General features: G+C 38.5%; 3 long non-coding RNA genes across 27 annotated transcripts; all 3 read left to right on the top strand.

Annotated features, from left to right (window-relative positions):
* Window positions 1–272: 272 nt before the first annotated feature.
* On the top strand, window positions 273–22,794 carry LOC129444510 (uncharacterized). 20 transcript variants are annotated; one of them, XR_012367875.1, is made up of 12 exons: window positions 273–2,542; window positions 9,618–11,813; window positions 11,958–12,090; window positions 12,203–14,223; window positions 14,371–17,589; window positions 17,704–17,874; window positions 17,978–18,073; window positions 18,320–18,407; window positions 18,500–18,603; window positions 18,836–19,634; window positions 20,650–20,830; window positions 21,353–22,794. It is a non-coding gene; the product is annotated as an uncharacterized lncRNA (long non-coding RNA). The 20 variants fall into 20 exon arrangements; XR_012367871.1 differs by having other exon boundaries at window positions 17,960–18,073; XR_012367880.1 differs by lacking the exon at window positions 17,978–18,073 and having other exon boundaries at window positions 18,504–18,603.
* LOC129441717 (uncharacterized) lies at window positions 2,624–9,302 on the top strand. 4 transcript variants are annotated; one of them, XR_012367886.1, is made up of 4 exons: window positions 2,624–2,901; window positions 3,572–5,657; window positions 6,328–7,022; window positions 9,093–9,302. It is a non-coding gene; the product is annotated as an uncharacterized lncRNA (long non-coding RNA). The 4 variants fall into 4 exon arrangements; XR_012367885.1 differs by lacking the exons at window positions 6,328–7,022; window positions 9,093–9,302 and having other exon boundaries at window positions 3,572–5,441; window positions 5,519–5,766; XR_012367884.1 differs by lacking the exons at window positions 6,328–7,022; window positions 9,093–9,302 and having other exon boundaries at window positions 2,632–2,685; window positions 2,763–2,901; window positions 3,572–5,766.
* A 761-nt stretch (window positions 22,795–23,555) lies between the features above and the next one.
* LOC141361768 (uncharacterized) lies at window positions 23,556–26,555 on the top strand. Of its 3 annotated transcripts, none has more exons than XR_012367955.1 (3): window positions 23,556–24,123; window positions 24,198–24,324; window positions 24,401–26,552. It is a non-coding gene; the product is annotated as an uncharacterized lncRNA (long non-coding RNA). The 3 variants fall into 3 exon arrangements; XR_012367953.1 differs by having other exon boundaries at window positions 23,580–24,123; window positions 24,878–26,555; XR_012367952.1 differs by having other exon boundaries at window positions 23,589–23,897; window positions 23,972–24,123; window positions 24,198–26,543.
* Window positions 26,556–27,322: the final 767 nt, after the last annotated feature.

The following is a 27,322-nucleotide window of genomic DNA, read 5'->3' as shown; positions in this document are numbered from 1 at the left end:
TTAGTATATTTTTTATTGCTACGTGGCAAACAAGTTACCAGTAGGTTCAGTAGATTCTCAGAAAACAAATGAGACCCAGCATTCATGATATGCACGCTCTTAAGGCTGTGCAATTGGGCAATTAGTTGAATTAGTTGAAAGGGGTGTGTTAAAAAAAATAGCAGTGTGGCATTCAATCACTGAGGTCATCAATTTTGTGAAGAAACAGGTGTGAATCAGGTGGCCCCTATTTAAGGATGAAGCCAACACTGTGATGACTGGTTTGGAAAATCAGGAAGCAAATGCAAGATAAATGAAAACAGGTTTATTAAACAGATGACTCAGATGATATGACAGATGACACAGATGGTATGATGGTAAGTTGGACAGACAAAGGCTGCGGTGACGGATCCAAGTGCTCGTGAGTGAAATCAGACTGACGGATGAAACCGGATACACAGACAGGCAGAACTCCACAGCGAAGACGAGACCACAGGAACACACGACACGATAACACTAGTGATGGGTCGTTCGCGAACGAGCGGCTCTAAGAGCTGATTCTTTGTAGCGATCGAGCAGAGCCGAATCTTCAGACGCATGCAGGGGAGCCGGCTCTTCTAAGGGAGCCGAGCCAGAAGAGCGGAATCTATGAAAAGAGCCGGACTGCCATCACTATTAATGTAGAGCCAGCGCTTGAGCCGAAAGAGCCGAATCAATGGAAAGAGCCGGACTGCCCATCACTAGATAACACGGGTAGACAACGTAGTATAATCATCTGGCAGTGAGAGGAGAGAATGAGTGAGTATATATGCCGTATGGGTAACTACCACCAGCTGGAGCAAAGCAATCACGCACACCTGCACTCACTCAGATCATTAGCGATCAGACACGCGCACACACACACTTCAATCATACAGACAGACACAACACAGAAAGTCACGGTGGACTTATCCTACCGTGACAAACACTTGTTGAACATGCATTTGAAAGCTAAGGAAAATGGGTCGTTCAAGACATTGTTCAGAAGAACAGCGTACTTCGATTAAAAAGTTGATTGGAGAGGGGAAAACCTATAAAGAGGTGCAAAAAATGATAGGCTGTTCAGCTAAAATGATCTCTAATGCCTTAAAATGGAGAGCAAAACCAGAGAGACGTGGAAGAAAACGGAAACAACCATCAAAATGGATAGAAGAATAACCAGAATGGCAAAGGCTCAGCCAATGATCACCTCCAGGATGATCAAAGACAGTCTGGAGTTACCTGTAAGTACTGTGACAGTTAGAAGACGTCTGTGTGAAGCTAATCTATTTTCAAGAATCCCCCGCAAAGTCCCTCTGTTAAAAAAAAGGCATGTGCAGAAGAGGTTACAATTTGCCAAAGAACACATTAACTGGCCTAAAGAGAAATGGAGGAACATTTTGTGAACTGATGAGAGTAAAATTGTTCTTTTTGGGTCCAAGGGCCACAGGCAGTTTGTGAGACGACCCCCAAACTCTGAATTCAAGCCACACAACCCAGTATCACGCTAAAGCGTGTAATAGACCATACCTGTCAAGTATCCTGTTTTGGCCGGGAAAGTCCCGTATTTTACCCTTCTTTCCCGGCGTCCTCCCGTATTAGTATTTTCCCGTAAATCTCCCGTATTTTAACCTCCGTAATTTCGCACGCAAAGGTTGTGATCTATAAAAAAGATCCTAAAGATCCACTGATTCCGCCAATCCACTTCGTGTTTTCCCGCCCGCTCCGCAGCATCTCTGTGTGTGTGCACTCTCTGCCTGGAGAGCAAAGACGACAGTTTCTGAAGTTCGTTGCATTAACAGGTAGATTTATTACATTATATCAGTTGTTAAACCGCAGAATTACTCATTTGGAAGTTTGTTTATGTATTTCTTCCGGTAATGATTTGCTTAGCAAGCAAACTACAACAAAATATCCACATTCTTACTATTATCGCTTGTCTAATGGATTTAATGTTCCCGATCAGATCTAAGTTAATATAAACACTACATTTGCTGTTGTTGGTACACTTTGTAGGCAAAAAAATACAAAAAACACCAATGCCTTCACAAAATAAAGACAGAGAACGGAAAGGGAGGCTGCTTCTAAAGGCAGTTCAACATTGCAAACATGATGGATTCAAAGCTTTCAAGCCAGCAGGTAAATCATATTGAATATTTATTGTCACACTTTATATTTCCCATTATAATCACGTTAATCAAGTTGATGCTAGTAATATAACACATCATATTTATAATACTTTATTAGAACCATACTAATAGTATCACCCCCGTAGTGCCCTTTTTGATTTGGGCCACTAGCATTGGTTTGGGCCCCATCTAGCATTTTAATTTTCTAAATGACTGTTATCATTACAAAGAAAAGTGAATGGTTTATAAATAATTTTGGCATGAAGGTATAATGCAAAATAAGTTAAATTAAGGCTTTTCAACCTAAGGCCAGTAACCTAAGGAGTTTTGTACAGATGCACATTTGTGTGTATAGCATGTACAGTATGAGTGTGACTTATGAAATGTAGTTTTCACAGAGCTGTGTGTTTCACTATGTAGCAGGATTAGGTGAGCTGTGACTGACAGCTGATATCACCTATCAGAGAGTGGCAGTCCCCTTTTTAAATGACGATTGGCTGCTGCTCTGAATGCGTCATGTCCGACTTCCCCCCCTGGGGGTTTGCAACGTTAGCGGCAGGTGAGTTCTTGCTAACATGCTATGGTTAGCAGTTTTAATCTGTTTGTCATTTAAAAGTAATGTTGTGTTGGTTTTAGTGTGTTGTCTGTCGTGCTGGTGCCCTTGTGCTGTCCGTGGTGTACGTGATGGTGTACCCTCAGTTGGCTTATGGTTTTCCTGCTGTTGGTTAACCTGTGCCTCAAAACAGTAAATTGTCTGGGGTGATGCCACTTTTCGGTAAGTGTCTAGCACGAAGTCTTAATGTTTGAGTTGTGTGTAGTTTTAATATTATATTTGTTTACTGTAGGAGTCTCCCTTTCGTTCTATGCCGTGTCTCCCCTTGCGGTGTGTCTTTGCTTCGCGCACAACGGTGTTGCACCGTTGCTAACAACGTCATTAGCTGCACTGCTACACGCGGAACTGTACCTTGTCTGGTTCTGCTGAGCGGCTAGAACTAACGCTCCACTTTTAATGTGACCATCACAGAGCCGTGGTGTGCTCTGTGTGAGAACGAGTACCTCTCCAGTGGCTGTTTTTAATGCATCATCATCATTGTGTTTCTTTTTGTTTATTTTCCCTTATTGGTGACGAACAACCCATGTGTCTGTGAATATTCGCTCAGATGACCCAATGATGCTAGTATATAGGATTGTTCATGTAGTTGGTTCCTGAGAACTGTGTTCTGCCTATAACTGACTCCTTGTTAATGGTACATGTTTATATTATATACTTGCTTCCTGTTACATACAGGTGGTTTGGACTGGTATAATTTAACTAATTATCAAATTATTTGTTTATTTTCTTTCTTCTACTGTCTGTGGTGGTCGTCGGCCTTGTGAAATAAGGCTGATCGTCACCATTTTGTTTTGTGTGAATAAATTATTTATATCATTTTGGTTTGTTGCAGGAGCTGGGGTCCCACGGGTGATGGAGCTTTTCCGGTGGTGGTGCTTCCTCCTCAGGGCGTGCTGTGTAACACTTGACGTGTGTGGTTGTGTAGTCTGAGTGCACAGTGGGGTGTGTGTGTGTGCCTTTTGTAAACACGAGTCGTGATAAAGTAATTTCTCCTGTTGGGAACCTCAGCCCTGCTGGTTTGTATGTTTTGTTTTGTTTTGTTTTGTTTTGTTTCTATTTCTCATTTTGAGATTTGATTGTGGTGATTGTGCATTGAAGTGGAGTGATTTTGTATGTTTTGGGAGGGCTCATTTTAAGGGATTCTGTCTAAATAAAATCTATTTTTGTACTATACCCATGTCTTTTGCACTCTTCTTTTAAAGAGGAACGAACTTGTGTGCCTTATCACCCTTTTGGGTGTAAGGAATATCTCCCTGGGTGTAAGTCCCGGGGTGGCGTAGTCGGAATTTTATGTAAAATCTTTGCTTTCGTCACGAAGCTAACCTTGCACCCCCTCGTCATGCCACATTCTGGCGTAGTCGGCAGGATCCTATGATTTAGAGTGCAGAGACGTGGGTATTGTGTTTTTTTGTTTTGTGTGTATGTGGGTTTGTTTTTTATCTCTTGCAGGAACCAGACGGAGGCAGTTTCCGTGTCGCGACCCCAGCACAATTTGTTGCTGGGTTTGTGCTGTCCGATCGTTTGTGGTAAGCAGTCCTGGGTACTTACGATGGAGGACAAATTATCTGGGTTAAGAAATTTAGTAGCTCTATGGGAGGTTGAACTTGTTATTGGTTTAAGAACGAAAGGGAGAATCTGAGTGTTTTGTCACGTAGAGGGCCAGCTGGTTTTATATGGGCAGGGTTGTAAAAGTTTTGTGATGTTGGACATGGCGTATCATTAAAGGCACCATTAAATTGGTTGTCGTCATTCATTCTGTATTATCTGTACAGTTTTGTCTAAAGTTGGGGTATTACTGAGGTAGTATTATGCCTGTGATTTAAATTTTATGAAGGAAGGGTAGGTACTAATCGGTCCCATGTCATCCGTTGTCAAATGGGGTCCCTCAGAGTCTGGGGTGGAACCATCGGATGAGGTTTATTGGTAGGAGACGTACCCCCCCAGGTCAGTCATTCAGATGGGGTCCCTCAGCACTTGGGGTGAAACCATCTGACGAATTTTATCGTGCAGGAGATATATCCCAGTGTTAGTTAATTTTATGGAAGGGTGGGTAGGTACAAATCGGTCCCATGTCATTGGTTGTCGGATGGGGTCCCTCAGAGTTTGGGGTGAAACCATCTGACGAATTTTATCGTGCAGGAGATATATCCCAGTGTTAGTTAATTTTATGGAAGGGTGGGTAGGTACAAATCGGTCCCATGTCATTGGTTGTCGGATGGGGTCCCTCAGAGTTTGGGGTGGAACCATCCGATGATGTTTTGGTAGGAGATGTACCTTCCCCCCAGGTTAGTCATTTTCAGATGGGGTCCCTCAGAGTCTGGGGTGAAACCATCTAAGATTTTATTGCACTGGGAAGCTCTTGTTTTAGTCATGTGTCATTAGAGAGTATGTCAGGTCAGTACTCCAACTGATACCACTTCTTGTAAATGGCGGGCACAGTGGTTGTGTCTGCAGAGTGGATCGTAAAATGTGCCTTTTTCCGACCTCGGGGCTGAGCACCCTGAGGTGGGGTTCTGTTTAGTTCACCGTCGGGGCGACGTTGCAGAAACTTGGGGTGGATTGTAGCAGGATTAGGTGAGCTGTGACTGACAGCTGGTATCGCCTATCAGAGAGTGGCAGTCCCCTTTTAAGCGGTGATTGGCTGCTGCTCTGAATGCGTCATGTCCGACTTCCCCCCTGGGAGTTTGCAACGTTAGCGGCAGGTGAGTTCTTGCTAACATGCTATGGTTAGCAGTTTTAATCCGTTTGTCATTTAAAAGTAATGTTGTGTTGGTTTTAGTGTGTTGTCTGTCGTGCTGGTGCCCTTGTGCTGTCCGTTGTGTACGTGATGGTGTACCCTCAGTTGGCTTAGGGTTTTCCTGCTGTTGGTTAACCTGTGCCTCAAAACAGTAAATTGTCTGGGGTGATGCCACTTTTCGGTAAGTGTCTAGCACGAAGTCTTAATGTTTGAGTTGTGTGTAGTTTTAATATTATATTTGTTTACTGTAGGAGTCTCCCTTTCGTTCTATGCCGTGTCTCCCCTTGCGGTGTGTCTTTGCTTCTCGCACTACGGTGTTGCACCGTTGCTAACAACGTCATTAGCTGCACTGCTACACGCGGAACTGTACCTTGTCTGGTTCTGCTGAGCGGCTAGAACTAACGCTCCACTTTTAATGTGACCATCACAGAGCCGTGGTGTGCTCTGTGTGAGAACGAGTACCTCTCCATTGGCTGTTTTTAATGCATCATCATCATTGTGTTTCTTTTTGTTTATTTTCCCTTATTGGTGACGAACAACCCCTGTGTCTGTGAATATTCGCTCAGATGACCCAATGATGCTAGTATATAGGATTGTTCATGTAGTTGGTTCCTGAGAACTGTGTTCTGCCTATAACTGACTCCTTGTTAATGGTACATGTTTATATTATATACTTGCTTCCTGTTACATACAGGTGGTTTGGACTGGTATAATTTAACTAATTATCAAATTATTTGTTTATTTTCTTTCTTCTACTGTCTGTGGTGGTCGTCGGCCTTGTGAAATAAGGCTGATCGTCACCATTTTGTTTTGTGTGAATAAATTATTTATATCATTTTGGTTTGTTGCAGGAGCTGGGGTCCCACGGGTGATGGAGCTTTTCCGGTGGTGGTGCTTCCTCCTCAGGGCGTGCTGTGTAACACTTGACGTGTGTGGTTGTGTAGTCTGAGTGCACAGTGGGGTGTGTGTGTGTGCCTTTTGTAAAACACGAGTCGTGATAAAGTAATTTCTCCTGTTGGGAACCTCAGCCCTGCTGGTTTGTATGTTTTGTTTTGTTTTGTTTTGTTTTGTTTCTATTTCTCATTTTGAGATTTGATTGTGGTGATTGTGCATTGAAGTGGAGTGATTTTGTATGTTTTGGGAGGGCTCATTTTAAGGGATTCTGTCTAAATAAAATCTATTTTTGTACTATACCCATGTCTTTTGCACTCTTCTTTTAAAGAGGAACGAACTTGTGTGCCTTATCACCCTTTTGGGTGTAAGGAATATCTCCCTGGGTGTAAGTCCCGGGGTGGCGTAGTCGGAATTTTATGTAAAATCTTTGCTTTCGTCACGAAGCTAACCTTGCACCCCCTCGTCATGCCACATTCTGGCGTAGTCGGCAGGATCCTCTGATTTAGAGTGCAGAGACGTGGGTATTGTGTTTTTTTGTTTTGTGTGTATGTGGGTTTGTTTTTTATCTCTTGCAGGAACCAGACGGAGGCAGTTTCCGTGTCGCGACCCCAGCACAATTTGTTGCTGGGTTTGTGCTGTCCGATCGTTTGTGGTAAGCAGTCCTGGGTACTTACGATGGAGGACAAATTATCTGGGTTAAGAAATTTAGTAGCTCTATGGGAGGTTGAACTTGTTATTGGTTTAAGAACGAAAGGGAGAATCTGAGTGTTTTGTCACGTAGAGGGCCAGCTGGTTTTATATGGGCAGGGTTGTAAAAGTTTTGTGATGTTGGACATGGCGTATCATTAAAGGCACCATTAAATTGGTTGTCGTCATTCATTCTGTTTTATCTGTACAGTTTTGTGTGTTGTTGGGGTTTTACTGTGGTAGTATTAGGCGTGTGACTTAATTTTTTTGAAGTATGGGTTGGTACTATTCGGGCCCATGTAATCCGTTGTCAAATGGGGTCCCTCAGAGTCTGGGGTGGAACCATCGGATGAGGTTTATTGGTAGGAGACGTACCCCCCCCCCCCCCCCAGGTCAGTCATTCAGATGGGGTCCCTCAGCACTTGGGGTGAAACCATCTGACGAATTTTATCGTGCAGGAGATATATCCCAGTGTTAGTTATTTTATGGAAGGGTGGGTAGGTACAAATCGGTCCCATGTCATTGGTTGTCGGATGGGGTCCCTCAGAGTTTGGGGTGAAACCATCTGACGAATTTTATCGTGCAGGAGATATATCCCAGTGTTAGTTAATTTTATGTAAGGGTGGGTAGGTACAAATCGGTCCCATGTCATTGGTTGTCGGATGGGGTCCCTCAGAGTTTGGGGTGGAACCATCCGATGATGTTTTGGTAGGAGATGTACCTTCCCCCCAGGTTAGTCATTTTCAGATGGGGTCCCTCAGAGTCTGGGGTGAAACCATCTAAGATTTTATTGCACTGGGAAGCTCTTGTTTTAGTCATGTGTCATTAGAGAGTATGTCAGGTCAGTACTCCAACTGATACCACTTCTTGTAAATGGCGGGCACAGTGGTTGTGTCTGCAGAGTGGATCGTAAAATGTGCCTTTTTCCGACCTCGGGGCTGAGCACCCTGAAGTGGGGTTCTGTTTAGTTCACCGTCGGGGCGACGTTGCAGAAACTTGGGGTGGATTGTAGCAGGATTAGGTGAGCTGTGACTGACAGCTGGTATCGCCTATCAGAGAGTGGCAGTCCCCTTTTAAGCGGTGATTGGCTGCTGCTCTGAATGCGTCATGTCCGACTTCCCCCCTGGGAGTTTGCAACGTTAGCGGCAGGTGAGTTCTTGCTAACATGCTATGGTTAGCAGTTTTAATCCGTTTGTCATTTAAAAGTAATGTTGTGTTGGTTTTAGTGTGTTGTCTGTCGTGCTGGTGCCCTTGTGCTGTCCGTGGTGTACGTGATGGTGTACCCTCAGTTGGCTTATGGTTTTCCTGCTGTTGGTTAACCTGTGCCTCAAAACAGTAAATAGTCTGGGGTGATGCCACTTTTCGGTAAGTGTCTAGCACGAAGTCTTAATGTTTGAGTTGTGTGTAGTTTTAATATTATATTTGTTTACTGTAGGAGTCTCCCTTTCGTTCTATGCCGTGTCTCCCCTTGCGGTGTGTCTTTGCTTCGCGCACAACGGTGTTGCACCGTTGCTAACAACGTCATTAGCTGCACTGCTACACGCGGAACTGTACCTTGTCTGGTTCTGCTGAGCGGCTAGAACTAACGCTCCACTTTTAATGTGACCATCACAGAGCCGTGGTGTGCTCTGTGTGAGAACGAGTACCTCTCCAGTGGCTGTTTTTAATGCATCATCATCATTGTGTTTCTTTTTGTTTATTTTCCCTTATTGGTGACGAACAACCCCTGTGTCTGTGAATATTCGCTCAGATGACCCAATGATGCTAGTATATAGGATTGTTCATGTAGTTGGTTCCTGAGAACTGTGTTCTGCCTATAACTGACTCCTTGTTAATGGTACATGTTTATATTATATACTTGCTTCCTGTTACATACAGGTGGTTTGGACTGGTATAATTTAACTAATTATCAAATTATTTGTTTATTTTCTTTCTTCTACTGTCTGTGGTGGTCGTCGGCCTTGTGAAATAAGGCTGATCGTCACCATTTTGTTTTGTGTGAATAAATTATTTATATCATTTTGGTTTGTTGCAGGAGCTGGGGTCCCACGGGTGATGGAGCTTTTCCGGTGGTGGTGCTTCCTCCTCAGGGCGTGCTGTGTAACACTTGACGTGTGTGGTTGTGTAGTCTGAGTGCACAGTGGGGTGTGTGTGTGTGCCTTTTGTAAACACGAGTCGTGATAAAGTAATTTCTCCTGTTGGGAACCTCAGCCCTGCTGGTTTGTATGTTTTGTTTTGTTTTGTTTTGTTTTGTTTTGTTTCTATTTCTCATTTTGAGATTTGATTGTGGTGATTGTGCATTGAAGTGGAGTGATTTTGTATGTTTTGGGAGGGCTCATTTTAAGGGATTCTGTCTAAATAAAATCTATTTTTGTACTATACCCATGTCTTTTGCACTCTTCTTTTAAAGAGGAACGAACTTGTGTGCCTTATCACCCTTTTGGGTGTAAGGAATATCTCCCTGGGTGTAAGTCCCGGGGTGGCGTAGTCGGAATTTTATGTAAAATCTTTGCTTTCGTCACGAAGCTAAACTTTCACCCCCTCGTCATGCCACAACTAGTTTTCTTGCTATTAAATTAGTTTGTTTAGTTAATTTTAACACAATTTCAGCACACTAAGGTTTAAAAAATATGATCCGGCCCTCACATTGTGGCGTTATTTACCATCCGGCCCTCAGCCTAAAATGAGTTTGACACCCCTGATATATATCATTTTGTGTTGTCATTTAGGCTATAGCACCAGCCTTCAAATGTAAGGGATATTGAAGCTTGTTTGGGTTGGGGGGACTGCTCGCGGTGGACGTTGGAAAATTTCCCTTATTTTCAAATTTAAAACTTGACAGGTATGAATAGACACGCTGGTCCACTAGAGGATGCGTGTCAATGTCACGCTTTGCCTCCTCTAGGCGTGAAAATGACACGCATTTATCCATGTATGAGGATGATAACCAATAGGGGGCTATAATTTCTTATTGCCAAAAACTTCAACAAGAGAAGCGACGCAGTGATATGCGTTCTCTGGAGCTCCATGGGTAAGGCTTTCTTGGAAATTTGGTGATTAATGTTACTAAAATTGAGTAAATCCTGTGTTTATGTTAAGTCTTTGTTGCAACGTTAGCAATATAATATCACCGCTAAGGCAACAGACAAGTCAGTGCACGCGTTTGGTCAGAATCCAATTGGCTCATATTTAGGACATAATTGTTTGTTCAGGTGCGGTCATTTAAGAAATCCTAGTTGGTGCAGCATAACATTTAATTTGCGTGTGTGAACTATGGAGTTATCTATAGTGGTTTTTACGTTACTAAGGTCAGAAACATTATTGGATGACTGTTTGATAATCAGCTAACGTTAATGTATTAATCACAGAAAGCAGCAGTGACTGCATTATATTATGTTGCTAAACAGTTGTTCTAGCGTTTTTAAACCAGTAGTTTTATTAATTTCGCGCGGAATGCAGTTCGTGAAATAAGCTCTAAATGAAAAAATAACCGATTTAAGTAAATAATTGTGTTCATTGTAAATCTGCTCATCTAAACATACAAGGCGGAACCAATCGATCACAGAGAGCGATCGCTGCTGACACCGTCAGCAGCACTTACATTCAGATTACAATAATATTTCACATTATTACATTCAGATTACCATAATATTTCACATTATAAGTGTTTTTATATCAAATAAATGCAGCCTGGGTGAGCAGAATAGATTTATTTAATTCTTTAATATTATTTATATAATAAGGCTAGTTTGTGCAGTTACATCTATGTCAATTGAGCGTTAGAAGGGATTAAAATTGATTGTGTTATGTTCTGTAATTGTTGTTAATAAATCTTTCAGAAGAAAGTGTGTAAAAGTTTGACTACAGTAACCATATCTAACCAAGCTTCAAGTAGGCTACCAAGATAATTATTTCATTTATTTCTCTGAAGTCAGATCAACTGTTCATTTATGCAGTTTATGCTTTATTTATAGGTAGCATAACTGTTACCTTTTTTTTACAGTTCTGCATATATAATATGACAAACCTAGGAGACTTTGCTGTAAGAGAATTAATCATGTTTTTGTTTTCTTTTCTCAGGTCCGGTCAGTACCCACCACCCTTCCTTGTTAACATCACCCACAGTTTATACTTTTTCTTAGATAAACAACGGCTCTTTTAAGAGCCACTTCAATAGACCCTTTTACAGCCCATGTGATCAAATAGCCTGGGTGCGCATTTTGGCAACGGAAGTGATGTTATCTCCCAGTGGTTCTAACGTGTAAGCAAATCAGAAAGTTTATTAAAACGATTTCCCCACATCAAAACGTCTGGTTGTAGCATTTGGTTGCACTAATATAATATACGTTTAGTATTTGGCCATCTTCTAACGTCTTCTATCCACTCCACTATAGTACACGGATCTGGTAACTGTGTAGAAGATAAGTCAACTTTTTAAACTAACTTTCTCTGTCTGTGTTGCTTCACTGCTGATTCTTGCCATGCTTCCGTTGCCAAACTGCATGCGCATACGTTGCCACGTCATCATTGTGTACAAACAGTAAAAGGGTCACTCACTCACTCTTTCGCAAGCTTCTCTGTTTTCAAGTAAGTATTGTAATTTTATTCATTTTACTCTCTCTCTCACTGTCCAAAACACTTAGCCTATGCCTCTTTGTCTGACCAATGAGGTATTGTTGAAATGGCTGCTGAGCAAGACAGAGGGAGAGCAGAGGGTGTTATTTTCATAGCAGACATGCTTCTTGCTCAAATCAAGGTGAGTATATTTGTTGAGATTGTGTTCTTGCAGTATTGTGATAATTCTAAAGTGTGTGATTTAGAGTGCAATAATTGTGTGATCTGCTCAAGAGTTGGCTGTATTTCAGTATTACCATACAAGGCACACTTTCTTTTATGCAAGGCAGAGGAACCCAAGGGCAAAGCAACAGCCATTAAAGGGAGTACATTTAATGTCAGATAGGTGGAGAAAATGCTGAAGGAGGTCCACTACTAAAAAGAAGCAGAAGTGAAGAGATACAAAGCTTCAGCTACAGGTATCCATGTTCTACCAGATTATTTGTGATTTGTCAGCCTCATTTTTTCTAAGCTATATTACTGTGCCCATTGTTAATGCTTTCTAACAAATTATTGAACTTCTGTTTTCAGTCTGTTTATTGCCTACATTGAGACCTCCACATTTCTGCACTTGTGATCATGCAAACATCCAGTGTAGAGCACTTCACCTGCCCGGCATGTACACCCAACAATGCTCGCTCTTTGTGCAGATGGCAACAGAAAAACCTACAGATTCCGTCTGTCAAAAGAGTTAGTTCTTTTACTCTTGTAGTTTTAAGGAAAAAGAAACTTTTTGATTTAAATCCATCATTTGAAATGTGTAATTTTTGCTTTATTAAGTAGTTAATGTATCCCAGCTGTTGTGAGCTTATATAATACGTAAGGAATATTTGACAGTGGGCTGCTACGCAGCAGGTGTGCATTATTTTCAAATAATTTAAAGGACTCCCTTGTGAAAAATTAGCGTACTTAAGTGTATTGAAAGCATACTTTTTGTGTGCTTAAAATAATAAAAGTATAATTTTCGAAAAGTGCACTTGCTGATAATATAATATAATACAAATTAAAGACCACTTAAGCGTACTTAAATGGAATACACTTTAATTACACTATTTATTAACACACTTAAGTGCACTTTTTACAACTGCACTTTGTAATAATATTTATTTAATTTTAACTTATAGTAAGTACACTTTCATCATAATATTTATAATCACACTTAAGTGCATTTTTAAAAATGCACTTTATAATAATATCTAATTAATTTGAACTTATAGTAAGTACACTTTCATCATAATATTTCACTAACACACTTAAGGACACTTTTTAAAAATGCACTTTTTAATAATATCTAATTAATTTGAACTTATAGTAAGTACACTTTCATTATAATATTTATAAACACAATTAAGTGCACTTTTAAAATGCACTTTTTAATAATATCTAATTAATTTGAACTTACAGTAAGTACACTTTCATCATAATATTTCACTAACACACTTAAGGACACTTTTTAAAAATGCACTTTGTAATAATATCTAATTAATTTGAACTTATAGTAAGTACACTTTCATCACAATATTTCACTAACACACTTAAGGACACTTTTTAAAAATGCACTTTGTAATAATATCTAAATAATTTTAAATTATAGTAAGTACACTTTCATCATAATATTTATAAACACACTTAAGTGCACTTTTAAAAATGCACTTTGTATTAATGTCTAATTAAGCTTAACTTAAAGAAAGTACACTTTCATCACAATATTTCTTAACATACTTAAGTACACTTTTTAAAAATGCACTTTGTCTAATTTAGTTTTACTTAAAGAGTAACTAAACCCTTAACCAACTTTTTTTAGTTAATGATCTGTAAGAATGATGCTTTATTAGTGCTGTGGATTGATTTTAGCCAGTTTTTTGACATTTGGATATTAAGTGTTTCAATACTACAATATATGGTGTAAACGTCTGAGTGCTGCCCTCTTCAGGTTGAACGGTGGCTACTGCAGTTGAATTTTCCTATTGGATGTTGGGTCCAAAAAGTAACTCTTGACGTAAGCAGGTTCAAGCTCCCCACGCCCTTGTTACGATCTCACCACACACTTGGTACGAGCTTAGTTCGTCCCCTCTATCTCCGTTGGGATCTGCCCACTTTTCTTGCATTTTTCAAATATTGCCAGTGGGTGGAGTCAGGCTCTGACCAGGGGTTTAGTTACGCTTTAAATGTAACCCTGGTTAAATAATTAAATATTATTATTTTAAAAGTGTGCTTAAAAATAATAGAGACTATTCATACATTTACATTTATTTTATAAATGAGGAAATACATGTGAATAATTCAATCTGAATTATAAATCTGAAATGAGTAAACCAATCGGAGAGTTTAATTGTAAGCTCCGCCCCTTTTTTGCTTTCGGATCGCGTCTCAGTTCAGAGGAGAGATGCAGAGCGACAGAGACACTCTATCTAACGCGAGAGTGTTTAATTTGATTAAATATGACTCCTAAGTTCATATAAACTGAAGAAATCAGAATTTAACTTGCATATATTCAATGATACAGCGTGATTGTGTGGATTGAGCACTTTTTGAGCTTTCATTTTGACCTGGTGAGTTATTTATAATTACCAATGTTATAATTAGCCATAAAAACGAATGTCAACACTTTAAATGTCATATCATTTTATTTGTTTAATCCATACGAGACAAAATGGTGTTATATTGTGATGTTATATGGGTTGGATTGTTCATTGCAGTGTGATTATGTAAAACCACATGGTGCGTTGTGTTCGCTGCCGTCGCTGACGCCATTTTGGTTGCACGTGCCTGTGAAAGACAAAAAGAGAGAGAAACACGTGAATGGACAGGTATTTGTCTAAATTGTCATTTATTATGATGATGGCACTTATGTATGTATTTTATTTGTTTCCTGTATTGTGTACAATTGTTCATCATTATTGATACACAATATTGAATGTTTTTTCCTTTCGTATGAACATTCCTTGAGCTGGATTTTCCTAATTGATGGCGAGCCTCCCATTTCGACCTGATTGGATCACGAATCTAGAGGAAAGGACAAATTTCTATTTTAAATATTTTTCTTCAGACAAGTAAGAGGATACATTTCAGAAACTGTTTCCTTATTTTGTTTGTTTACTTCATTGAACTGAAACATTTCAGAAGCACAAATCTGATAATTTAAGACTGATCAATACTCCAATTGATAAGAACTTTGAACTTGAATACGGATTTCAGTGTGTTACATATATAATTTGTACCATCTTTGTACATTGATTGTGACTGTGATTTCTGTAAATGAGAAGTAATTTAGAGGGTGCACCCATAGTATATATCCCCCTTCTTTGGGTCTTGCCCTGGGGGTCCGGAGCGCTGCAGAGTTAGTGCTGCGTTCCGGAGCCCATCCGGGCCGGTGGGATGTGGGACTTATCCTACCTCCAACTAGGAAAAGTGCACTGGAATGCCTGTCGAAGTGGAACCTCCTACCAGCGAACTTGGGGGAGTTCGACCTACCCCGACTTCAGAAAAATAAGTCGGAGGACAATGGCGGCGCCCATAGATCGCGTCGTCGTGAGAGGAAATCTTCAAGGAATAGACTACAAATTGTACTTCTCTGCTTGTATGGTTGTTTTAGACACTGTCAATTTTAACACAACTTGTTTTTTTATATTATGGCGTGAAATTATGTCGTTATTATCTGTTATCATGAAAATACGGTAAAAATATACCAAGTTACTTAGCGACATGCAGCGCTTTTATATAATGGCTCCAGAACACTTTGTAAAGATGATTAACTTGTTGTTTTACTGTAGTGTGAACTGCACAGTTCGGGCCGACGTTTAAAAGTTATGTAGTCTGTACGAGCCTTAAGAAGACCGGTCGGTCGTCCATGTTTTCTGTTTACGTTCCACTTCAAATGTCTGGAACGCTTTGAAGTAGGAGCTAGGACACTTCAAGAAGGGTGGGTCCCGCGTCCCGCTGGTTTGGGTGGGCTCTGGAGCGCAGCATTGGCTCCAGCCCTGATCAAACACACCTGAGCAAGCTAATCAAGGTCTTCATGATCACTAGGAAATCACAGGTGGGTGGGTTTGATTAGGGTTGGAGCTAAGCTCTGTGGTGCTCTGGACCTCCAGGGTAAGATTTGAGGAACCCTGGTATATATAGTTAATTGTATTTTCATTGTTGTTTACTATTTTTTTGTGATTAAGGAAAGAAAAAGAAAGGTTTCTCAATACTCAAAGTAAAATAATTTATTAATCAACTTACCTTCTGTCTCTGCTTGTTGCTCACTATCACTGCTACCTCCTCCTTCGTACCGTGCACCCTTCTGATCTTATTATTATGCCTGGTCCATAAGTAAGTGAGTTAATACCCGCTACATAAAGAAAGTACACTTTCATGGCAATATTTCTAAACGCATTTAATAAATGATCATTAGACTAATGTGACCTACCAAAGACTTGTTAATTTAAGTTCATGCAGTTCTTTTTTAGTTGTCTGTTAAAATGTTAAAAAAGAATAACTTTGAGTTTATTTTTTTCTAAGGGATGTAATTATTCAATATTGATAGTTGTTTGATTCCAATTTAACAATATTAAAATGAGTTTTTTTTTGTTTGGACATATACAACTCATAATTAATTTATTAAATGTACTTTTGCAAAACAAAAAATCTGACTACCAAACTGTTTTATTGTCAGTGTAAGCATTGTGGTTTTTGTTTGTTTGCAATGCATTAAACTGAAATGAATACATATTTAATTAACTTTATGTTTTGATTTGTTTTTCAGTATTTTGAGAAGTACATAACCATATTTCACATACAATAGAAGTAGTTAAAGTACATACTGTAGAGAGATGCATTGAAATCACTTCACTGCACTGAAATCACAGTTCAACTGATTGAATTTAATTTTGTATATTTGAATTTATTTGGCAAACTTGTATTTGAAACATTACATTTAATGAGTAATTAAATGTACTGTTAATATACATTAACTTATTTTTAATTTCACATTAATTGCTTGACAGTAGATTGAACAGTGCACTTTAAGTATTTTATAAAAACACTAGAAGTAATTATGAAAGTAGATATAAAGTTGTAATAAAGTACCAATTAAGTTGTTCCAAAAAATCACTCTTAATGGCAACTTATTACATTTTATTTCAACTTAATATATGATATATGTGAAATTAATTACACTTAATGTGCATTCAGTGCGCCGAAAAGATTGCATTTAATTCACACTTAAGAGTATTGTTAACAGACATTAAAGTGCATTTTAAATCACATTAATTGCATGTTATTATATTGTGTAGTGCACTTTAAGTATATTGTAAAAACACTAGAAGCAATTATGAAAGTAGATATAAAGTTGTAATAAAGTACCAATTAAGTTGTTCCAAAAAATCACTCTTAATGGCAACTTATTAAATTTTATTTCAACTTAATATATCATGTATTTGAAATTAATTGCATTTAATGTGCATTCAGTGCGCCGAAAAGATTGCATTTAATTCACACTTAAGTGTATATACTTACAGTGTATTATTTATGTAATAAGTACACTTTATAAAAGTACACTTAAGCACACTTTTTTTTCACAAGGGCTGGAGTCAATTATTCTGCTTATACCACAGTTACCACAAACATTGCTTTGGGTATTTTAAGACATTTGACAGGTTAGGTGTGCGTTTTACAAAAATAATCATTTGGATATGGGAATGTGTGCTGGCACCCAAAGTGGCTAGTTTAATAGCTTGGTCATTCATTATTACATATCAATTTGTCACCCTGACTTTCAACTAGTTTGTGTACCTGGAGTAGAGAAAGCAGAAGATTAACTTTTTAATGCTCCATGAATCTTGAAAAACCTTTAGTTTAAAAGTAAACCTTTATTGTCTACAATCATTATAAAGATGCCTGTTGGTGTGATGTAATTTGAAACTAACAGAAAAGTAAGCAAACTTGATGAAGAGGGCCTTGAGGTGGTTGTTTGCATACACGGAGTGCTACTCAAAGCTCTTAATGTGCCGGGGAAGTAATATTTTCTTATCCACCTATACCTGCAGAAGGAGCTTCAAGCAGCCACAAACGGAGAGTTCTTTTGAACAGATATTGCTTGCAAGTATGCGCCATACCTTGAGAAGGCGTCAGTCTCCATGTTGGAACTCAGACCTTTACTGCAGATGAGACCTTTCCTTTCTGTCATGCATGCCAAGGCTCATTCAACCAAGTGTCAGGTAATGCATATTCTTTATCGTACCATTTGAAACTGTATTTGTATTACTTATTAATACACTGTAACTGTTTATGGTTGTAATATAGGTGTCACACATTTGTTAGATAATCTGGCAAAAATCAGGAAGGTGCTGGTACAACTGCAGTTGAGGGGGTCAAAATGGTCAACAGCTATCTGTCTCGTTGTGGCCTCACAACCAAGTATCTAATTGATGCCTATTTATAATATTTTAGGAAACCTGTCTTTATTTTTTCACTTTTTTATTCTTTCTGTCTAGTACTTTGAGATTGCATAAGAGTAAGCTGTAACTGTTCAAAGTACATAAAAAATTGGCATGTAGTTCTCTCTTAAATTTTAAACTCAATTGTCAGTTTCTGGATTAATTGAAATAACACAAGCATTAATGGGACCTTTCTTCCTTCATTACATACATGTCTTGTTAATAGCCAGGAATGACATGCTAACTGTCCATGCTATTGGGTGGAACCAACGGAAGCAAGAAGGCCTTCATCATTATCCAGCCGATACATCAAGGTCTTATATTATGACTGAGTTATATAGACACAAAGATTTTTCTCACTTTTAAAGATTGCAAGGACAAACATATTTTTATGGCATTCTTTCAGAAAGGCTGAGTCTCAGAGACGGGAAGATTTTAGCAGTGAACTGGGATGTTCTGAGAACATTGTGAATCAGTGGGTACAAGATGTCAGACAAAAGGCTACTGATGGTAATGTATTTTATGGACATTATTGAAATTGGTTTACAATATTGCAGTGTGATAATCAATTTTGTAACTGAGAATCTTTGCCATGTATAAGTATTTAAGTAAAGGTATGTCCTGTTTAAATCGCAATAAACTTGTGTCCTTGTAAACTCCTTTGAGACATTAATTTGATTTGGGACATGTACAGCCTAAAAGACATCATAATCATTTACTTGTATTATTTTTTTTGCTTTAGGATTTGGTAGGTACCAGTGCCCGCTTGCATGAAACTCCTTAAGTGAGGGTTTCCCTGAGGGAGAAAAAATCCCTGAGGTAAGGGATTTATTTAAGAGCGTTGCAACAAAGGTCTTAACTGTCACCCTTACCTAAGTGTTTATACTAAGTATTTTACGGCAGTCTATGCCAAAACACGGCAGCAGAGACGCGGTTGCTGTAGTTACAAAATCTCACAGCAGTAACAAATCAACGCACGCAGCTCAACAGACGGCGGATTTGTGTACAATGAAACATCGCAAATAACAGACTGTAAAGTGCCGCATGTATAAAACCTCAAAGTAATTCAAACTGGAAACACTTTAGATTGACGGACGATCAAACCGCTATTCTCCTAATAAATACGCATCACTTTTCTCTAGGGATTATTTCGATCGTCAGAAATGCGCGTTGGTACTTCATTTTCTTAAATAACCATAAAATCAGCCATCGCGTGTGACGTTAAGGGACCTGTTATAGTCCCTTAAGTTTTTAAGGGAAAATTGGACTTAAGGACTTTGTTGCAACGCATAGCAGAACTTAAGGTAATACTTTAGCATTTAAGGGTAAATACTTATTGACAGCCTTAAGGTTCACTTAAGGGTTTTTCTTGCAACCCATTTTTTATTAAGGGCACCCTTAACCTTATATTTAAGGGATTTCTTAGCTTAAGGACTTTCATGCAACCGGGCACAGATGTGATGACCTACACAACCTTCAGAAATGAATTGAACAAATGTTTCTTAGTCTTCATCGAAAAGCCAGCCTTTATAATCACACTGGTATGTTGATAACTCATCTAAAACATTTAGGGGCGGTTTCCCGGACCAGGATTAGCTTAATCCAGGACTAGGCCTTAGTTTAATTAGGAAATATAACTAGTTTTAAAACAACATGCCTTACTAAAAACATTACCTGTGTGCATCTTGAAGTAAAACAAAGCGCCCTGATGTATTTTAAGATCTGTAAGTGAAAGTTGTTTTCAGTTTGGAGAGCTCTTAAAAGTGTTTAAGTCTAGGACTAGTCTAATCTCTGTCCGGGAAACCGCCCCATAGTCATTTTTGTTGATTGCATTTATACCAGGGGTATGTTGAATGCTGTATTCTGATTGGCTGAGAAATGTTCTGTGGGTATGCATTAATTTCTGATAACTGCACACCTAACTTGTCAAATGTCTTAAAAATAGGCACCAGAGCAATGTATGTGGTAACTGTGGTATAAGAGGAATAATTGACTCCAGTCCTTTGAATTATTTGAAAATAATGCACACCCACGGGGCATCCTGTTGGCGTCGTGCCTCATTGCACCAAATGTGCTTTTGCACCAAAAGTGCTTTTGAGAGAAACAACAGATAAAGAACAAACATAATATTTTTTGTCTGTACTTTTAAATTATTGAATGACACAATTACAGTATTCATTTTAATTTTACTGCTACTTTGAAGATTGCCATTATTTTTCATTAGGGTGATGTTGAAACTAGGTCTTCAGCAGGCTTACACCACATGTGATATAAGGAGAATTATTTAAAGGCTCATAAGCAGCAAAGAAGTTGTTCTTATATAGATATAAAGATAATGGGAGACAATCTTTACTGTGTGAGTGTTTCTTTTTAACCTCTCATAGCCAAATTTCTGAATCAAATATTTTGCGCCCTGCACCAGATTATGGGCTGTACATGCACTGCTTTTGTTTTGCTTGCTTTTCAGAATATACCAGTCAAAATTGTGTTTTGCTTGCTTTTCAGAATATACCAGTCAAAATTGTGTTTAAGATGTTGTTATTTGTGTGACTTCAGAATCCAGCAACACCCTCACCAAGAAGATTTTTTTGATGTATACATGTCAAAAGTGTGCCTTCAAGAAGCAAAGATCATTGTGATGAGGGAGATGAGACACCACTGCACCGCACCTATCTCAGAAGCCTGGCTAGGAACATCAGGAAAATGATTTCAGAAATGTCTTCAGGCAAAAACAGTGGTAAGAGGCTAACTTTTATTACCATCTTGCAATGATGCATGCCATTGGTTTCTATAAATAAGGGTTACAACAGTCTCAAGATACATGTTAGTTTCACATTCTGAAATCAAGTTCCTTTGTCAATTGGTGATAAAAATCACAGATAATCTAGATGATTAGACACACTGAATAGCAAATACGACAATAAAACCCCACTCATTTTTAGATCCTGAAGTGTTACGTTATAGTTTTCTTGTGGTTGGATCTTAATGATCTGTAGTTCTTTACATAGAATAGAAACAAAGAAAATCAAGACACAATGAAAGCATGGCAATTGTTGTATATAGTTTAGAAAGGAGTACATGGAGGTATTTAAATTTATTTCCTAATAGTTTAATGTAATTAGTAATACTACTGTGAAATCTTTAGGAATATAATTGGACCTTCATAATGAAAGCAGTATTAACATACAGTAATGTACAAAATAAGCCTCAAGTAAAACCTTTAAGTATTTTCATGCATCCCTTCAATTTTTCCTTTTAGGCAGTTTAAGTGAAGAGTGTCATCGCTGGCTACTGTGTCGTCTTCAGAAAAGGCTTGCACATGTAGAGAAGAAGTTCTAAGTTTGCTCAAGTTACAGCCAGGCTTTGGGACGGTGTTCTTCACTCCCAGCCCTGGAGAGCCGGTGTCCTGCGGACTTTGGCTTTAACCTTAATCGAACACATCTGAAAGCTAATCAATGTCTTCATGATCTCTAGAAAATCACAGGTATGCGTGTTTGATTAAGGTTGGAGCTGGGCTCCGCGGGACACCGGCTCTCCAGGATGGAGAGTGAAGAACACTGCTTTAGGACCAAATGCTGTTTCTCTGCTGGAGGATGAGCCTGAGGAGATACTGGAGGACCACGAAGAGCTGGATTATGAGAGTTCAGATGACATTTTGGATTTGGAACTCTGAACTGGTGTATGCATTTAGACTGTGTGTCACACTGAACTGCAGGTGTGTTTCATGGAAAACATAAAACTATTTGGAAATGTAATGGATGTCTGATACAGTGCTTTTATTTTAGACAACCGTTTCCTGCAGTGTGTAAGCAACATTAGCCTCATAGATTGATGGGAAACTACTGTTAAATAAGTTTTTGTATGATAATCCATATCTCCGTTTACAAGCAGCAGGTTAGCTATTAGGTTTCCCCTCCACCTCCGATGTTTCACAGACTACTCCTACAGTCAACTGTGTTGCTACAACTTGCAAATGCCACAATTCTCTTGCAGTGGTTACTTCACCAAACTGTGCCCAGATCATCTTGTCAACATAATGACATTTACTGTAGAAAAATGTGCAAATCTATTTTGCCTGTGTTACATATGTTACTATTATTGTTATATAGTTTTATACTGTATCAAGTTTTTTTCACAGTGATTGTGGAAACTTTTGGAGTGAACTAACTGTATGTCATTAGATGAAATACTTTACATAAATGACTGATCAATAGCCTACCCATATTTGATGCATGAGTTAATACTGTTGTTACCTTTTCAATGAAAGGAAATGTTTTACAATGCCATTTTCTTGAGGTAACTATTAAACTGTTTCATATATGTACCTGCAAAATTGTTTACTTTTCCCTTTTTTGAAAATGAGATGTAAAACTGCTTTATTTATTTATGCCTTAAAAATATATGATAGTTTAATACAGGGTAAATAATAAAAACTTGTTAATTAGTTAGTATATACAGTTGTTTTGTATTATTTATGGCATAGTTGTTATAATTAATACAAGTTTTTCATTACACTGCTGCATAACTTTGCTCTAGATAATAGTAGGGTATTAACATTAGACAGTTCAAAGATGATTAACTTTTAAGTTATGTATACTATCAATACATATATTTACATATAGTATGTGTGAATGCTTTTGGTCTTTGATTAAATGCTTGTCAGCACGGGAAAATGCTTTGTAAATAAAGTTATTTTTATTATTTGCTGTGTTTTCTGTATTAAAACCTAAAAGTTAGACATACTAAACTTAACCCAAAGAAAATGAATACAATAGGATAATTGAAGACCCTAAAATTTCTCTGGAGTGTTGTTTCTATTAGTAAATCAGTGATGGTGACCAATCCGACTTGAGGGTGTAGCATACACCGCGTAGCCCAACCAAACAGATAAGCAATGGTTGGATAGAAATAAATAGCCAGCCCCTAACATTTAGTGCCTAAATTTCAATCTGAAACACAATTATAAATAATGACATTTTAAATGATTTCTTAGCAATATCAGTATATTTTCCCCCCAATACGTGTCTGTGGTCAGGCTGTTAGCTTAGCAACTAGCATGAACTCGTTTGAATTCTTACAATATGTTTTATTGTTTGGCAATAGCATGTCTGTTAGAAAGTCACTTTATACTATAGTTCTTTTGAAAAGATGTAAACAATATAGGCTACTGGTCCAGAGGCACTTCCTGTTTCATTTTGTGACTGTTATTTCACACATAGGCTATATCATTATCTTTAAGATGTTTGTTTAACTTTTTGACTCAGTTCTATATGTTCTGTTGGTTGTAATTTATCCCAACATTTATCTAGTGTTAAAAAACTGAAACAGGAAGTGCTTCTGGACCACTGTTTACATCTTTTGAAATAGTTTGCAAACCTAAGAACTACATATTTAACAGTCTATATTACACTGCAACAGGGAAATTATTTGTATAGTGTTTTTCATGTCTGGAATATTAAACCCTAATGGAAAAAACAGCATCGACCAGCATAATTCCCATGCTGGTTTGGTGCTTGTGTGACAGGATTGGCAAAGCCCGTCCTGCTCTTGGATTGGTTGGTCGTTGTGTTCATTGATCAGCCTATCACTGGGCAGGGGGATGTATAAATTTGACTGCGAAGCAGTATGGTGTTATGCGTTACGCTCCCTTTCTGCGTCATCTCGAGTTGCCGGTCAGGTATGTGTTGGTTATGTTGGTTGAGGGTTGGTAGTGTGCTGTGTCTTATTAGTATTTTCCTTGCCTAGAGTTGTTATTTGGACACACCTTGCGACTGGAGCTTGGTTGACGTGTTCCCTCTCGACAGGTAAGTGAAACCGCTATAATGCGTTTTCGTGTAAAGACTGTATGTGTAATTAGAATGCGTCTGTTTGTGTATAGTTTGAAGTGAGTCTGCGGGAGACTTTAACAGTGCCGACCGTTGCCAGATGTTACCCGGTGCCGTTGTGTGCTGTGAGATCTCTTTATTTAAGTGAGCCCACGGGTGCACAGAGTGCTGTGTATGTGATTTGTGGGGAGATCGCACACATACGGTACGTGGTTTTAGAGTTTAACCATGCTATAGTTCCAAATGGCAGGTTGTATGATACTGTTAATTCTATTATAGATCGTGTTGTCTCGTATCAGCGGCTCCTGTTTCCCTGTACACATGAATCCCAGATTGACAGAACGAGCCTGCAGCTTTCAGCCTTATCCTTGAATTTATCTGTGCTTCCGGATCGCTCATTCAACCGGTACGTGTTTTTAAAGCGTAATACACATTTTGCATGTACACTGTTTAATGTGTTACTATTTTTAACTTCATTACAGACTTGTTGCGTCTATGGGCGATTAATATTCGTACAGTCAGGGCTTCGTGGGAAGTATCGTCCAGAGGCGCTGTTGCTTTGCCTGTAATTTAGTGTGTGTGTGTGTGCGTGTGTGTGTGGTTGAAGCTTATTGAATGTGATTGTGTTTCTTTAAGTTTTTGTTGCTTTTTCCTTTACTGTTAGATTCGAGTGCTAAAGGTTTTTGTTTCTTTTTGTTTAATATTCTTTGATTTATTTTTGTATTTTCTTAAACTCTAATGTATTGACTTATTTTGTTTGTAGAAGAGGGATATTAATATCCCTCTTTTCCTTTTTGTTTTTGGTTTATTTTGATTTAATTGATGTGCTTATGTGTAAAGGGCACAGTGAGAAGTTAAAGGTGCCCCCCTCATCCTCTGTGTTGACACATAGTGTGTTGTGATCCTACCAGTGACTTTGTGACCATTCTTAAGTGTAATATACTATCTTATTGTTACAGGAGCTGAGTGCCGAAGGCGGGGTGGAATTTGGTGGTATTGCTTCACGAGTGCTGTGCTGCGTGCAGTGGTGTGTGTGTGTGAGTGTTTCCACACAGGTGTAGCCAAAATTGTGCGGTGCTGTGGAGGCCTCTTAGTGCCCTTAATCCCTGCTGTCACGCCTCGGCTCCTGCTTTTACACCCATAGACGTATTCGAGGATGGAGGTCACCCGTAGTACATCCTATTAAATTGATTGTGTTGTGATTTCATTGTGTGCATAATACTCTCTTTTTTTTTAATATTTAATAAAATTTCATACTTATTTTACCCACGTCTTCTACCAATTCTTTAGTACAGGAACCTGTGTTGCCTAAGTGCAAGTTATTATCTCTGGCCAAGTGCCAGGGTGGCGTAGTCGCTATATATATTCTTTCAGCCCTCGGTGTGTCATGCCACACTTGTTTAGCTGGTCATCAGCATACCAGCACCAAAACACAACATATAGCATGCTGTTCTTGCTGGTATGACCTGCATGGGATTGGTGCTGGTATGCGATGACCACCAGCACCAACCCAGCATGGGAATTATGCTGGTCATCAGCAAACCAGCACCAAAACACATCATTTCCCTGCTGGAAAAAACAGCATACCAGCATGAGTATCCATTTAGGGTTATGCAGAAGTGAAGCACAGTAGTGTTGTCAGAATTAATAATTATACATGACAGCAAAGTGAAATTTAATTTGTATCACGTTTTGTGATGCTATCTATTAGTGATCACACCAAACAGTACTCTTCATGATGGAAGGGTTCAAGGGCTTTGTAAAACAGTTGGTCTCATCATTGTAGTCCCTTTCCTTTTCTGAATGATGAGACTCACATATATGCATCATTTTTATAGTTCAGAGGTCAATATATCAAAGCAAAGCAACTGTATATTTGGTTTAGTCCTATGACAATTTCACTCTGCCCACTCAGCCCTTGTATCACACATTTCAAAGACATGAAATGGTCCAGTGCATTTGTCAGACATAGTATTCAATTCCTTAATGAATTTTTTTCTTATTTGAATCAAACACTACTGTGGGCCTCATAACAGTGTCATTATAGATGGCCCTCAAAGTAGCAACTGTTGAGGGGGGCTGATCACATCCCAATTAGCTTCAAGTAATGTACTGCAGAACTCCAGGGTCCATCCTCTTAATTTTATGTCTGTCTGTTTGGGCTGTGCACATATGGGTAAGTGGTTATTTTCAGAATCATCATCTAATTTAAAGAGCTATTATATGACACACTGATGTTTTAAAACTTTTCTATTGCTCAGAAGTTCACAATGCATTTGGCAACATTTAAATGATGGTGTGATTACTCAACACCTTATGTATTGTTGGTTTATATACTGAGACTATTTCTGGTGCACTTATGTATTGTTGTTCTTGTGTTGCTCTTAATGCTACCTCATTTGTAAGTCGCTTTGGACAAAAGCATCTGCAAAATTATTAAATGTATAAACAATTACTTATTTCCCACCATCAATCTTCAAGTAAAAAAAGCTTTGTATAGAGTTGTCTATCAACATTAAAAATTGAGGTGCTCTAAACCACATCATTTCCATTGCTTGATAGATAAAATGTGTAGGTAAAATATGTGATCAATTAGAATGGATGATTGATTTGTTTTTAACAACACAAGACAGGCAGAACAAAATATCTTGTTTCTAGAAACTAAATAGTTTTCCTATAAATAATACAAGGATCAGCAGCTATGGATGTTTTTTATTCTCTGAGCAAATACATTTTATGTTGTCTTGAATGTTCACCAAGTAGACTTTTTAATAAATAGTGTGTGTGTGAAAATAAAGAAACCAATGAATTCCTCAATGTTTATTGAAAAAAGTAAAGTAAATCGACTCACTGTACTTAACATCATTACATCACAGTAGGATATAACATCAATTAAAACAGTTAAATTGACAATAATTTGGTTGCAAAACAGTTTTAACAATATTCAGTATTAATATCCATAAAAGAGCAAAAAAGCAAGTGAAAGGAGGAGCAATAAAAGGGTCCAGGAAACAATGGTTTGTTTAAAACATAAAAGCAAAACAAGTTACACAGAGAAAATAATAGTGCTTCTTATTGTATTAGGTCCCCAAGAAGATGCCGAAGCACTAACAAGTGTCCCCATCCGCCACCCACTCCAATGGCCACTTCTTTTATCTGTAACACAAAAAGAAAAAATGCAATTACATGTTTGGTTGGGCAAATAAACTGTAGACACATTAAAGGAGAACACCACAGTTTTTCAATATTTACTATGTTCTTACCTCAACTTAGATGAATACATACATATCTTTTTTCAACGCGTGCACTTAATCTTTGTACAACGCTTCTTGAATGTGTTAGCATTTAGCCTCGCCCCATTCATTCCTTAGGATCCAAACAGGGTTCAATTTAGGAGCCACCAA

This window comes from Misgurnus anguillicaudatus, chromosome 3 (assembly GCF_027580225.2).
Source record: "Misgurnus anguillicaudatus chromosome 3, ASM2758022v2, whole genome shotgun sequence".
NCBI lineage: Eukaryota > Metazoa > Chordata > Actinopteri > Cypriniformes > Cobitidae > Misgurnus > Misgurnus anguillicaudatus.
The sequence above is the reverse complement of the archived record's forward strand: the minus strand, read 5'-3'. Positions and strand labels throughout refer to the sequence as shown.